Genomic DNA, 11,929 nt, shown 5'->3' on the forward strand with positions numbered 1-11,929 from the left:
AAAAAAAAAAGAGAAGAGGATAGAGAAAGATAGCAAGTGAACAATAGAGGGGATGTTAGTGAGAAACAGATATGGTTTATTATCTGTTGAAGATGACGTGTATAGTATTCTCAACTGGACTGGTCTGGGAAGTATTTCATGATGGGTGAAGTCTTTTAACAAGCAAAATGAGAAATAGTGATTGACTGTTTTAAAAAATTATAATAATAATAATTATTGGGAAATGCATGGAAAAGACTTTGAATGATAAAGCGGGGAGATCGATGCCTCTGTATTGACTGACATGCATGGCATTCCCTTTTGAAAAAGCAATGGAAGTCAATGTAAAGTTATATGTAATCCAATGTAATATAAAGAAGATTATGATGATAATAAAAAATAAATAAATAAATAAATAAATAAATAAATAAATAAAACTAAACTAGGGGCCGGCAGGTGGCGCTGCTGATGGTACTGAACTCGCACTTGACCGACTGCAGTTCAAGTGCCGGACCTGGTGGCTTGCTTTATCACTTTCCCTTTCTCTCTTTCTCTCTCTCTTGCTCTGTCCCTTTCTGGTCAAATTAAAATAGTAAATACATAAGCAAATAAAAATAAATAAACTATAGTCTATTTAAGAAAAGTGAGTACATTGGTTTCAGCACAGACTGGCAAAACTTCCTCCAGACCAACTATCCTAATGGCTTTTCACACAGGGGGCGAGGGGAAAAAAAGAAAACAACAACAATGAACATAAGTGTGACATTAAAGTAAGTGTAATCCTAAAGCCCGGTGTGTGACACCGAGTGGTCTGCGCAGTCATCTACCTGGACCAGCAAGCATCCCAACATCAAATTGCATCCCAACATCAAATTGCAGGACGAGCCTTCAATGGCGATACCCTGTGGACTCTAGAAACAAAGACAACATGGTCGGACTCACACTCTGTCACGCAGTGCTTGGAAGACAGACCCACACAGTTCCCTAGCCTTGGGCTGAATTGATACTTGCCATTCTTAGAAATTTTTAACTATGAAAACGCCTTGTTAATATGGCAAGTATGAACTCAATCACTTTATTAAACAAAAATTGTGATATTTGTACCCTAAATTTGTGAGCCAGGCTATAAGAGGAACCAAAGTAAATCCGTATTAAACCTAGCGCTGTAGAGTCCTTTTAAATAACAGATCTTGCTTAATGTTGTTACTTGCAAAATTAATCGTGGCTTTAACGAGGTTCTGCAGAGAACAGGTTTTGAGATGACAACCCAAGAAGCAGAGCTTCTATTTTTTTTGCTATAGGGCACGTGTGCTCGCCAGACAGACAGACAGAGACATAGAGACAGAAAGCGAGAAATCACCTCCCAGGGGGGATGGCCACGCCGCAATCCCTTCTCCTCCATTCTCCTCTTGGGATCCTGGGCACGCATGCACACGTGCCCGACGTGAGTTCTAAGCCACCAGGTCCGGGACGCGAACCGCGGTCTACTACGTGGGAGTCCAGCGACATAGCCATTAGGCTAACTGCTGGTTCCCAAAGCAGAGCTTCTTAAAGAAGATAAAAACTTCTGTTCTGGTGACCAGGTCCAGCTGACCCAGCCAACACTGGAAAACCACCACTCTAATGTTAACAAGTCTCCTCTGCAGGACCAATCAAGAAATGATGAACAGCAGGTACTCTTCTCTTTACTTCCCCTTTAAAAATCCTGCTTGTTAGACCAGAACCAGGACCGGATTAGTTCACCGCCTTCCTACATTACTGGCTTGTTGAACAGAGCTTCCGTTTCTTTCCTCTCCTCCTTCCTCTCCTCTCTCCTCTCCTCTCCTTTCCACCAATGCCTGTCTCTTGAGTATTTGCTTTTGAGCAGTGAGCCGCCACACTTTGGTTCTGCGTTGGTTTTATCCAGTTATAACACTGATCACATAAGTTGTGCTTACTCTGGCCAATCCTTCAACATTGCTATTTTTTAAGATGTTGTACTCCTAAATAATTCCACCAGTCTTTAGCCTTATTGCCTTCCATAACCTAGTGTCTCCTATATCTATGTCTAGAGTGAAGAATTCCGAACTCTGGCCATTATCTCCAACTGCTTTCCTAACTTCATTGGGATATTCCACAGCGCCTCAGACTCAGCCCATCTGAAAACTATCGTATATCCCCAAAGTGCACCACACAACCACAAAATATTCCTCTAACCTTAACAGTGGCATTCACTAAGGCAGAAAAAGAGAGTCCTCTTAGTTGCCCTCAACTGACATATCTACTCTACCCTTATTCATCACCATCTGTGCCCAACTCCACATGCTCATTTCTTCTTGCCTAGACTTTGCAAATCATCTCCTAACTTTCTTACTGTTCCCTAAACATGCTATTTCTCCGACCAGAACATGTGTCCTGGTTTCCCACTCATTGCATCAGTTTTTCTCAACTTGTAATTGTGTGTGTGTGTGTGTGTGTGTGTGTGTGTTTCCCCTGGGGCTTTCTTCACTTCTCAAGTCTGGGTTAGAGAACTCTTCTGGGCAGTGCTGTGTCACAGTGCTGGTTACACTGTGCCTGTATTCTTCTTTGCTAACTACGCCCTAGGAGGACCTGTCTCATGCACCATTGCAGCTCTACAGTCTAGCACAGTGCCTGGCACATAGCAGGTGTTAACAATGATAACTTCCTCTTCCCTTTTTGTCTCTCCCTTCCAGTCTATTCTCCACAGTCCATGACTTAAAAATAAATGATTCTGGGACCAGCAGTTGTTATAATGGCTATGTCACTGGACTTCCATGTAGTCGACCGTGGTTCAAGTCCCAGACCCGGCGGCTTAAACTCACGCCAGGCATGCGTGCATGCATGCCCAAGATCCCAAGAAGAGAATAGAGGAGAAGGGATTGAGGCATGGCAATCCCCCTGGGAGATGATTTCTTGCTTTCTGCCTCTGTCTCTCTCTCTCTGTCTTTCTGGTGAGCACACATGTCCTATAGCAAAAACCTCTCCCCCCAAAAAAATAAAAAGAAAGAAAAAAATGAAATTATTAAAAAATTTTTTTAAAAATGATTCTGCACATGACTCAAAAATAATGTGAGTTCATAGCTTAAAAGTCATCATTTGTTGTCCTAATTTTCACAGTAATATTCCTCATATGGTGTTCCATATGATGCTGCTCTATGAAGAAAAAAAATAAGCAAGTGACTTTTTTTTCTCTAAAATATATTGAGAAAGATCAAAGCAGCCATCGATAGTCAGGAGCTGGTCTGCTACTATGATTTGGCCTTGAGGCTCTCCCGTTGAGCATAAACAATGGATCATCAGACAGGCTGCTCTATGACCATGGTGTAGCAGGACAAAAACAAGACATCCCCAAATAATCATTTCTGGGCACAGCCACATGAACTTTGCTCAAGTCACAAAAATGATAAACTTCCTGGTCATCTCATCCTGGCTGGTGTGAATGAACACAGCTTCTGTACTGACTATAATGTAGCCTCTGTCCAGTCTTCTCTTCTAGATCTGTGAAGGTACTCAGCCATACACAACACAGTTTACTGATAACATTCAACCTGAGCAAAGCCCTGCTTCCTTGAACCCTCCCCCAAATCATTTAATACACTCCAATTCACAATAAAGAAACTCTTTTTTTTTGTTGTTGAGAGAGAGAGAGATTTTTGCTATAGGGTGTCTGTACTCACTGGAGAAACAGAGAGACAGAAAGTAAGAAATCACCCCTCCCCCCCGGGAGGAATGGCCACTCCTCAATCCCTTCTCCTTCATTCTCCCCTTGGGATTTTGGACACACACACACACACACACGTGCTTGGTGTGTTTTAAGCTGCCGGCTCTAGAACTTGAACTACAGTCAGCTATGTGGGAGTCCAGCAACGTAACCATTACACTATCTGCTGGTCCAGATAAACCCTTTCTAATGCCATCATACTGAGATGCCTCCTCGGTTCCCATGGACTGCATTCTTCCTGTTGCCAGAGTAATAAACCTAATTCATTCAATCACAAGCATGTTCCTGGTGGTCTTTGGCTAGATAATATTGGCAGTTATTTATCCTGTGTAAGTAAAATACTACACAAATTTCCATTGCTGATGTGATTAAGTGACATTAGTAAGGGGAAAGAAAAGAGGTCACAAGAACACCTGATGTTTGATCTGGACGTTGACACATGGCTACAACTTGTCAAGCAAGCTTTGTTTTACATTGTCAATCATGTATTTCGCCCTGTTTTTTTTTTTTTTGCTATTACATCATTTTATTACATATTAAACGTGTATTAAAAAAAACAAGGGATTCTGCTGGATCTATCCACAGAGAAAGAAGATTTTGTCTTGTTCTGTTAAATGGAAATTTCTAAATAGGCATTTAATTAGATGTAGCTCAGATGCCGACTCCCTCCTTCACATTTAGGAACCACGAGCTGGTGGATAGCATTTTACAGAGCGCAGTGCAGAATGGACATAGCACTTCGGAAAGCAGGAAGATCCAGATACTTACTGATCCACGGAAGCAGGAGCCACGGATCCTTTCAGAGGTGTCTGCACTGGTTACACCAACTTCAAGTTCTCCTTTGTCTTCTCCCAACTCAGTAACGTCTACAAGAGAGCATCATCTTTGTGCAGGTGGGATTTTTGTGAAAACTGGAGAAGGATAAAGTTTTATCTCTAGATTCATTCAATAAATTGTGAGAAAGTCTGGATTTTCATAGGCTACATGATTATGGATGTGCTCTTTGGTTGTTTTAAGGATTTTGCCATAGGGCTTGTGCATTTACCAGAGAGAAACAGAATACGACAGTGAGAGGAAAGCTGAGAAGTCATCCTCAAGGGGGGGATGGCCACACCACAGTCCCCATTCCTCCATTCCCCTCCTAGGATTTTGGGCATGCACACACAAAGACTGGGCATTAGTTTCAAGCTGTCAGGTCCAGGACTTGGGCCATGATCAATCATGTGGGAGTCTAGTGCCTTAACCACTATGCCACCTGCTGGCCCCTAGGTATGTGTTTTGATGCAAACTCCATCCAAAACACCGCATACACACAAGCATACACTGCAATGCTATTAGGGCAACTGACAAAGGAAAATACATTTGAGAGGATAAAAAATATTTTTAACTTAAATTTTTTAATTTTTATATAGGTTTGGTAATGGTAGCATCCACTGGTTGATGCTCCCACTCAGCAGGCTGAGGCTACACAGAAGACTGTGGTTCGATTCCCAGCCCATTCTTACAGAGCTGTGCTCAGTGATTCACCTGTAGTCACAGCTACTCAGGAGGCTGAGGCAGGAGCTTACACAGCTTAGTAAGATCAGGCCTAAAAAATAAAAATTAAAAACCTCATGTAGTTCATAATATACTACTTCTTTTTTTCCTTTGTTCTCTAAAATTTCTCCCAAGTACTAGTATGGATAAACTAGCATATGGAAGTTGTCCCTTTTCTATTACCTAATTTAACACAGAAATTCTATCTGTTTTGCCCTAAAGATAAGGGTATCAATAATTTTTATCAGCTGCCCAGATTGCACTGCAGTATGTGTGTGTGTGTGTGTGTGTGTGTGTGTGTGAGTACTGTTCTTAAACACACTTACTTATATATATATATATATCACACACTTTTTGTTATTGTTTTTAAGGTGTTTCTGCTGTTGTTAATATTCTTCAGCAGAACTGAGTACTAATTTTCATTACAAAATGGTTTTGATAGAATATGTTATCAAATTATGTTTAGACAATATTCGATTTTATAATTTAGATGCCCTTAATGTTGGGAATTGAAATAACAAGCACCCTCCAAAGTTTTTTCAGCTTTGAAGAAAGACTGGAGGTCACAATGATACTTAATAACGAACCCTGTGCAGAAATAAGATTGTTGATATAAGGACTTTGAGCGCACTAAGTACTTTTCTGGCTCTTAGCCTTACCAAAGATAAGAGAATGTTGGAAGTGCTCACACCCCAGTGACCTCAAACACACAATAAACAAAGAACACTAGCCTGAAAGGATACAGAAGTTACTTCAATTTAATTGAAACCCTCTTTAAAATTTGCTGAAGAGCAAGAAGTTTCCTAAGATACTCAGCTACCAAAGGGTCATCAGAAAAGTTGTGAAGCATTTTTGCATAGAAAAATATGTCATGACTTTTCCAATGGGCCAATGCAATTATGAGAAGATTGCACATCTTATAAAAAATACTTGTTATAGGAGATTCCATTTTTTTATCGAAACTATAGAATATTCCTTTTTTGAATATTTAAACCATTTTCTCCAGAGCTTATTTAATATGTGAATTGTTCAGCTGTCTATAAATGAATTCATCACCTTCGTACAAGTTATCCCACCTGTATATTTTGTGGGAAGGTCTCTCTAAGTTAGACGTCTCATTAGGTGGGGGGGGGGGGCTTAACTCCCACCGGCAGCCTGCTCAAAATAAAGGGTGCCCCTAGTAAATGCAATTTAGTAGACACACATTAGGAAGCCTCCTTCTTCCATAAATCAAATTAGGCAATTACCATTTAACTTATTAAAGAATTTCTATTTAGCCTAGATTTCACATACCCAATATTAAATATTTTTAAACACCAGTTTGAAAATACTATTGTATGTCCTGGAGGAAAAGGGAGAGGTTAATAAGTAGAACATTAAGCAAGTGTTTCAAAGTGTTTTAGGACAACATTTTCTATCAACTATTCTAAAGTCAGGGAGGGTTCTTGGCTCTTCTTTGGGTCAATGAATGCAGGAGGGGACCAGCAGGGGTTTGCTGTTTTCCATTTAAAAGCTCATAGTCTCTAAATCAAGCTACTGTTACAACTACCATTGGTACCACACACACTTGTATGGTTTTAGGTAACCTTTTTATTGAGGCATCCATGGCAGAAGTATGTGTGAATCATATGAATTTTCACAAAGTGAACTCACTCGTAGAACCAGCACAGAGATCAAGAGACAGAAAGTTGCCGGAACCCTGGCAGTCTCCCTTCTGACCCCTCCCAGTCATTACCTAGCCCCCCATCCCTCTCCAAAGTAACTTGTAACATCATAGCTTAGCTGTGCCTCTTTTTAGACTTTATGTAATTAGAAGCATATATAAATGCCCTCTTTTGTATCCATCTTCTTTCCAGCATCAATAACACAATAAATGTGATTGTTTAAACTGGATTATTACTGGTGACTGTAGCTCGTATATTCTCATAGTATTCTGCTGCAGAGATATGTAACAGCTTGCTTTCTACTCTTTCATTGATGGCATTTTGGCCGTTTCCAGTTAAGGCTACTACGAGTCTTATCACTACATATATAGTCTATACAGATTATATAAGAACTATAATCCGTTTCGGCAAGGAAAAGTTTGGCAGATTCTTTTCATCATTATTTTATACTACCCAGAATAAAGCTATCAGCTTGGATGAGCAGAGCTGAACTTTAAAATCTAACTTTCTGTATCCCTACAATATCCAAATACTACCTTCTTTCAGAAAAAGTGGTCTCTACGTAGGCAGCTCAGCAGTTTCCCATTACTGCTGTAATACATTATCACAAATCAGTGACTTAAAAACACAGATTTGTTCCCTCAGTTCTGGAGGTCAGAGGTGGAGGTGGTTCTGACAGAGCTAACATCAAAGCACAGGCAGTCACATTCCGTCCGGAAGGTCTAGGCAAGAATCTGCTTTTAGCCTGTCTCGGTCCTTTGAAGCCACCCACTTACAGTCAATGACCCCCCCACACCGCCCACTATATCTTCTAATCCATCTTCCCTTCTGTCTGCCTTCCTCTTCCCCTGATAAGGAGTCTCGTGATTACAGTTGGCCCACCTGGATTATCCAAGCTAACCAAGCTCCTTAATCACACCTGAAAGTTCTTCTTGCCCTGTATGGTAACCTATTCACAGATTCCAGGCATTAGACAATGGACTCTGTGACAGAGTGATTTATAATGAAATAGAGGCTTATTTAGCCCATGGTTTGGGAGTTCAAGGCCCAAGAGCCAAATTCCGGTGAGGCTACAAGGGGGCAGAGGACAAGATCTTGAGCAGTGCAGCTGTCCTAAACTTTCTTCTTGTTCTGATCTGTATCCTTGTAGCTTCTGCCCGCCTTGTTTCTTCTCCTTACATACAACCTAGAATTCAATTATGGGGGGGGGGGCTGTTTCTAATAAGAATATCATACCCAAAAACTCCACCCAGAACACAGTGAAGGGATTCGGTCTTCATTTAACACCTGTTCCATACAAGCAAGTCACAACGCATGAACTTCTGAGGGATATCTAATCACTGTCCACTGAAACTATTGCAAAACACGAATCTTTGGGCAATAAGCCATTATCTAAGCCATAACAGTTACCCTGATAAGTAGGCCCCCAAAAGCTCATTTTCCCCTCCTACCATGTCTTCACATGCAGTGTGAAGACACACTGTGAACCAGAAGTGGAACCCAGACGCAGGCTTTGCCTTACAACAAATGTGCCAGTGTCTTGCCTTTGGACTTTCCAGGTTCTGAAATGGTGAAACACATGGGGTTGTCAGAAAGTCACAATGTTTTTTGTTTTGTTTTGTTTTTAATTATTTAATTTTATTTATTCATTCATTTCTTTTAATTTGACCAGAAAGAGACAGAGAGAGAGAGAGAGAAGGAAACTGAGAAAGCAAACCACTAGCTCCAGAACTCAAACGGTGGTCAGTCAAGTCATGTGGGAACGTCCAGCGCCTTAACCACCACGCCACCTGCTGGTCCCATTCATGATGTTTTTATTACGTTTTTCTATGCAAAAATGAGTCATGACTTTTCTGACAACCCAATACATTTCCACTACTTATAAGCTACCCAGTCTAAGGTATTGTGCTATAGCAGTCTAAACGGACTGAGGCATTGCCTAAATAATTCCAATCCTAAACAATTAACTTTATGACAAGCTTCAGGGGAAGGTGGGGAAAAACTTGGGAGAAAATAATTAAGAAATACAATAATGTGGGCAAATAAGAGTAATAAGTTACAGAATGGTATACCACATTAGAGTAAAAAATGCCATGGACAATTCATGACTTGAAAATCACAACAAGTAAATAGATAAATATATATTTTTAATTATTTAGAGAATATTTCTTGATTTTTTCACCCACCTTTTCCTTTCAACCTGCTCCTACCTTGGTCATTCCGAACTTAGGATATATAGGATCACTATCCTTCCATTTATTTGCTCAAGCTAACATCGTAGGAAATCATTGTTTATCTGGCCTTTTCTCTTACCTTCCCACAAGCAAGTTATCAACAACTACTGTCTATTCTACCTCTAACCTATACTCTGAATTGATCTATTTCTCTTCAGCTCTACTGTAATCACTTTCCTTGGTCAACATTTTATCAACTGTGACTTGTAACCCACTGATGAATTATAGTTTAGTGGATGACAACCAGCATTTCTTCATTTAGAGCAATACAGGAATCTCAGAGAGCATCACTCATGTGATTGTCTCATGTGTATGTGTTCAGGTACTGAGTGAGTCACCACATAAAATATGTTTCTTCTGGGGCCAGCAGGAGGTGTAGTGGTTAGGGTTCTGGACGCCCACATGGCCGACCATGGTTTGAGTCCCGGACCTGGTGTCCTCACCTCAAGAACTTTACACTTGCAGCGTCCTCTGCACAGGATGTTTTTCACAACACATGCAGGTTCCCCCCCGTCTTAGGCTGTCTTATGCTGCTGTAGAATACCTAGTCACCTCTCAACACTGTTGCACTGGGGATTAATTTTTCCAACACATAAACTTCGGGGGACACATTCAAAACATAGCAACCCCCAATCACCACTCTTACTGCCTTTTTTTTTGGTGGTATTGGGTACACATGCTCACCAGAAAGAAAGAGAGAGAGAAAGTGAGAGAGAAAATGAGAAATTACCCCCTGGGGGACAGCCATGCAATAATCCCTTCTCTATTTTCCTCTTGGGACTTTAGGCACTTTCACACACATGCCTGGCTTGAGTTTCAAGCCACCAGTTTCAGACTCAAACCAGTCTGCCACAGAGGATCCAGTGCCTTAACCTCCATGCCACCTGCAGGCTCTCTCCTATTGGTTTTATGGCCCTTGTTACCATCTGAAACTATCTTGTTTATTTTTTTCAGACTTGTTTACTGCCCATCTCTATTGGCTTGAATGTTAGTTCTAAGAAAGTAGAGCCTTCTTTTTCTGCCTCCTTCACCGGTATTTCTCCGGTGTTTAAAATAGAGCTCGGCACATAGTTCATACAGAATAAATACATTTTGATTAAGTGTGTATTATATGAAACTATACAGAAGTGGGTATGAAAGGTGAAAGACACATCCTACAATCACTTGACATTCTGCATGCTTCCCCCTATTCCTTGCCTCTACCTTAGTCTGTTCAGGCTGCTAATAACACAATACTCAAACTGGCTCTTCAGAACAACAGAAATTTATTTTCTGACAGTTCTAGAGGCTAGAAAGTCTGAGATCACTAGCAGATTCTTTGTCTCTTGATGGCCCACTTCCTCGTAGGCTAGCATATTCTCACTGTAACCTCATGTGGCAGAAGGCACAAGGTATCTCTCTGAGGTCTCTTTCATAAGGACACCAATCCCTTTCACAAGGCCTCCATCTTCACAACCTAATCACCTCCGGTAAATCACATCTCCTAATACCAACACCTTGGGCGTGGGAGTGTGACTTTCAACATTTGAATTTGAAGGGGGACATAAACATTCAGGTCCACTGCAATGTCTCTTCCCTTGGATTCCAAGCTCCCTGTAGGCAAGAACCTTGACACTTGGTTTCACCATTTCTAACCGCTGCCTTGCAAGGTGCCTGGTCCCTAGAGGATTGCTTACAAGTGAATAACTGAGATCTTGAATTTCTCGTGGTTCTAATACACAGGATTGAATAATATTTTTAGCACATCTCTGTAGCCCGGGTTATGTGCAGAAAATGCAAACTTTGGTTTGATCTAGGGTAAAGATATTTAAGAACCAAAGCTAATGATCAGAAAGTTAAGAAAGGGATAGACAATGGGGTATAGACTTCTGGTTTCACATTGTGAATAAACAACTTAGATCCCTTTTCACAAGTAATGGTCCAAAGTGATCGTTTCATTTTTAGACTTTCATTTTTGAAGAAAAAAATTAACATACTGACACATCTACTTTTGCACTCCTGTTCTTTAGGATTTGTTAATATTTAGTTTTGCTTACTATGCTTTAGAGTCATCCACGTGTTCCCCTAGCACACTGCAGATTCACTTCTTACGTTAATTTCCTTCATGCTACAGTGTTTTAAAGAGCTCATTTACTTAATGTAAAATTCTGGAATGGATTTACTATAGATACTTTCCTCACCAGTTAAAGACCAGTAAAGTTGCAGAAATCAAGTAAGTGTGCTACCCAACCAAGTACCTTGCAAGAAATCTGGTCACACTAATTCCCCCGTCCCAATTCATACTTGCCGTGAGTCTCCGCAAAGCCCACAGATAACCCAGTCAGCCTATATTAAGGGTCACTGAGAAGATGGAAATCTTTGATGTGGAGAGTAATGTCTTTATTTTGACTGATAGCATGATAATCATGCTGGAAAAAGAAATGTTACACACTGTAGAGACATATGTGATTAAATATAGTATAAAAATATAATAAAAAAATACAGAAATCTTACAGAAAGTCCTATTTCCCATTTCTGAATCAACCAAGGTAACTGACTCATTAGAGATAGATTGGTTTCTCAAGGATTTAGGTTTTTGTTTGGTTTGTGAAAAGTAAAAAGCAAACAAACAAAACTTACTGTTCATATTTTCACTAGTCATCTATTTTCCTTTCTGATGATTATATATTTTTTGTGGGAAAGAAAGAAAATGGTCTTCATGATCAAGATGTTTATATTTTCCAAAGGTTAATACAAAATATTTTCAAAATCAACTTGGCTACAAGTAGAGTGGGAAAGTACATCATTAAAACTTT

The sequence above is a fragment of the Tupaia chinensis genome, unplaced genomic scaffold, assembly GCF_000334495.1.
Source record: "Tupaia chinensis unplaced genomic scaffold, TupChi_1.0 Scaffold144016_1, whole genome shotgun sequence".
Taxonomy (NCBI): domain Eukaryota; kingdom Metazoa; phylum Chordata; class Mammalia; order Scandentia; family Tupaiidae; genus Tupaia; species Tupaia belangeri.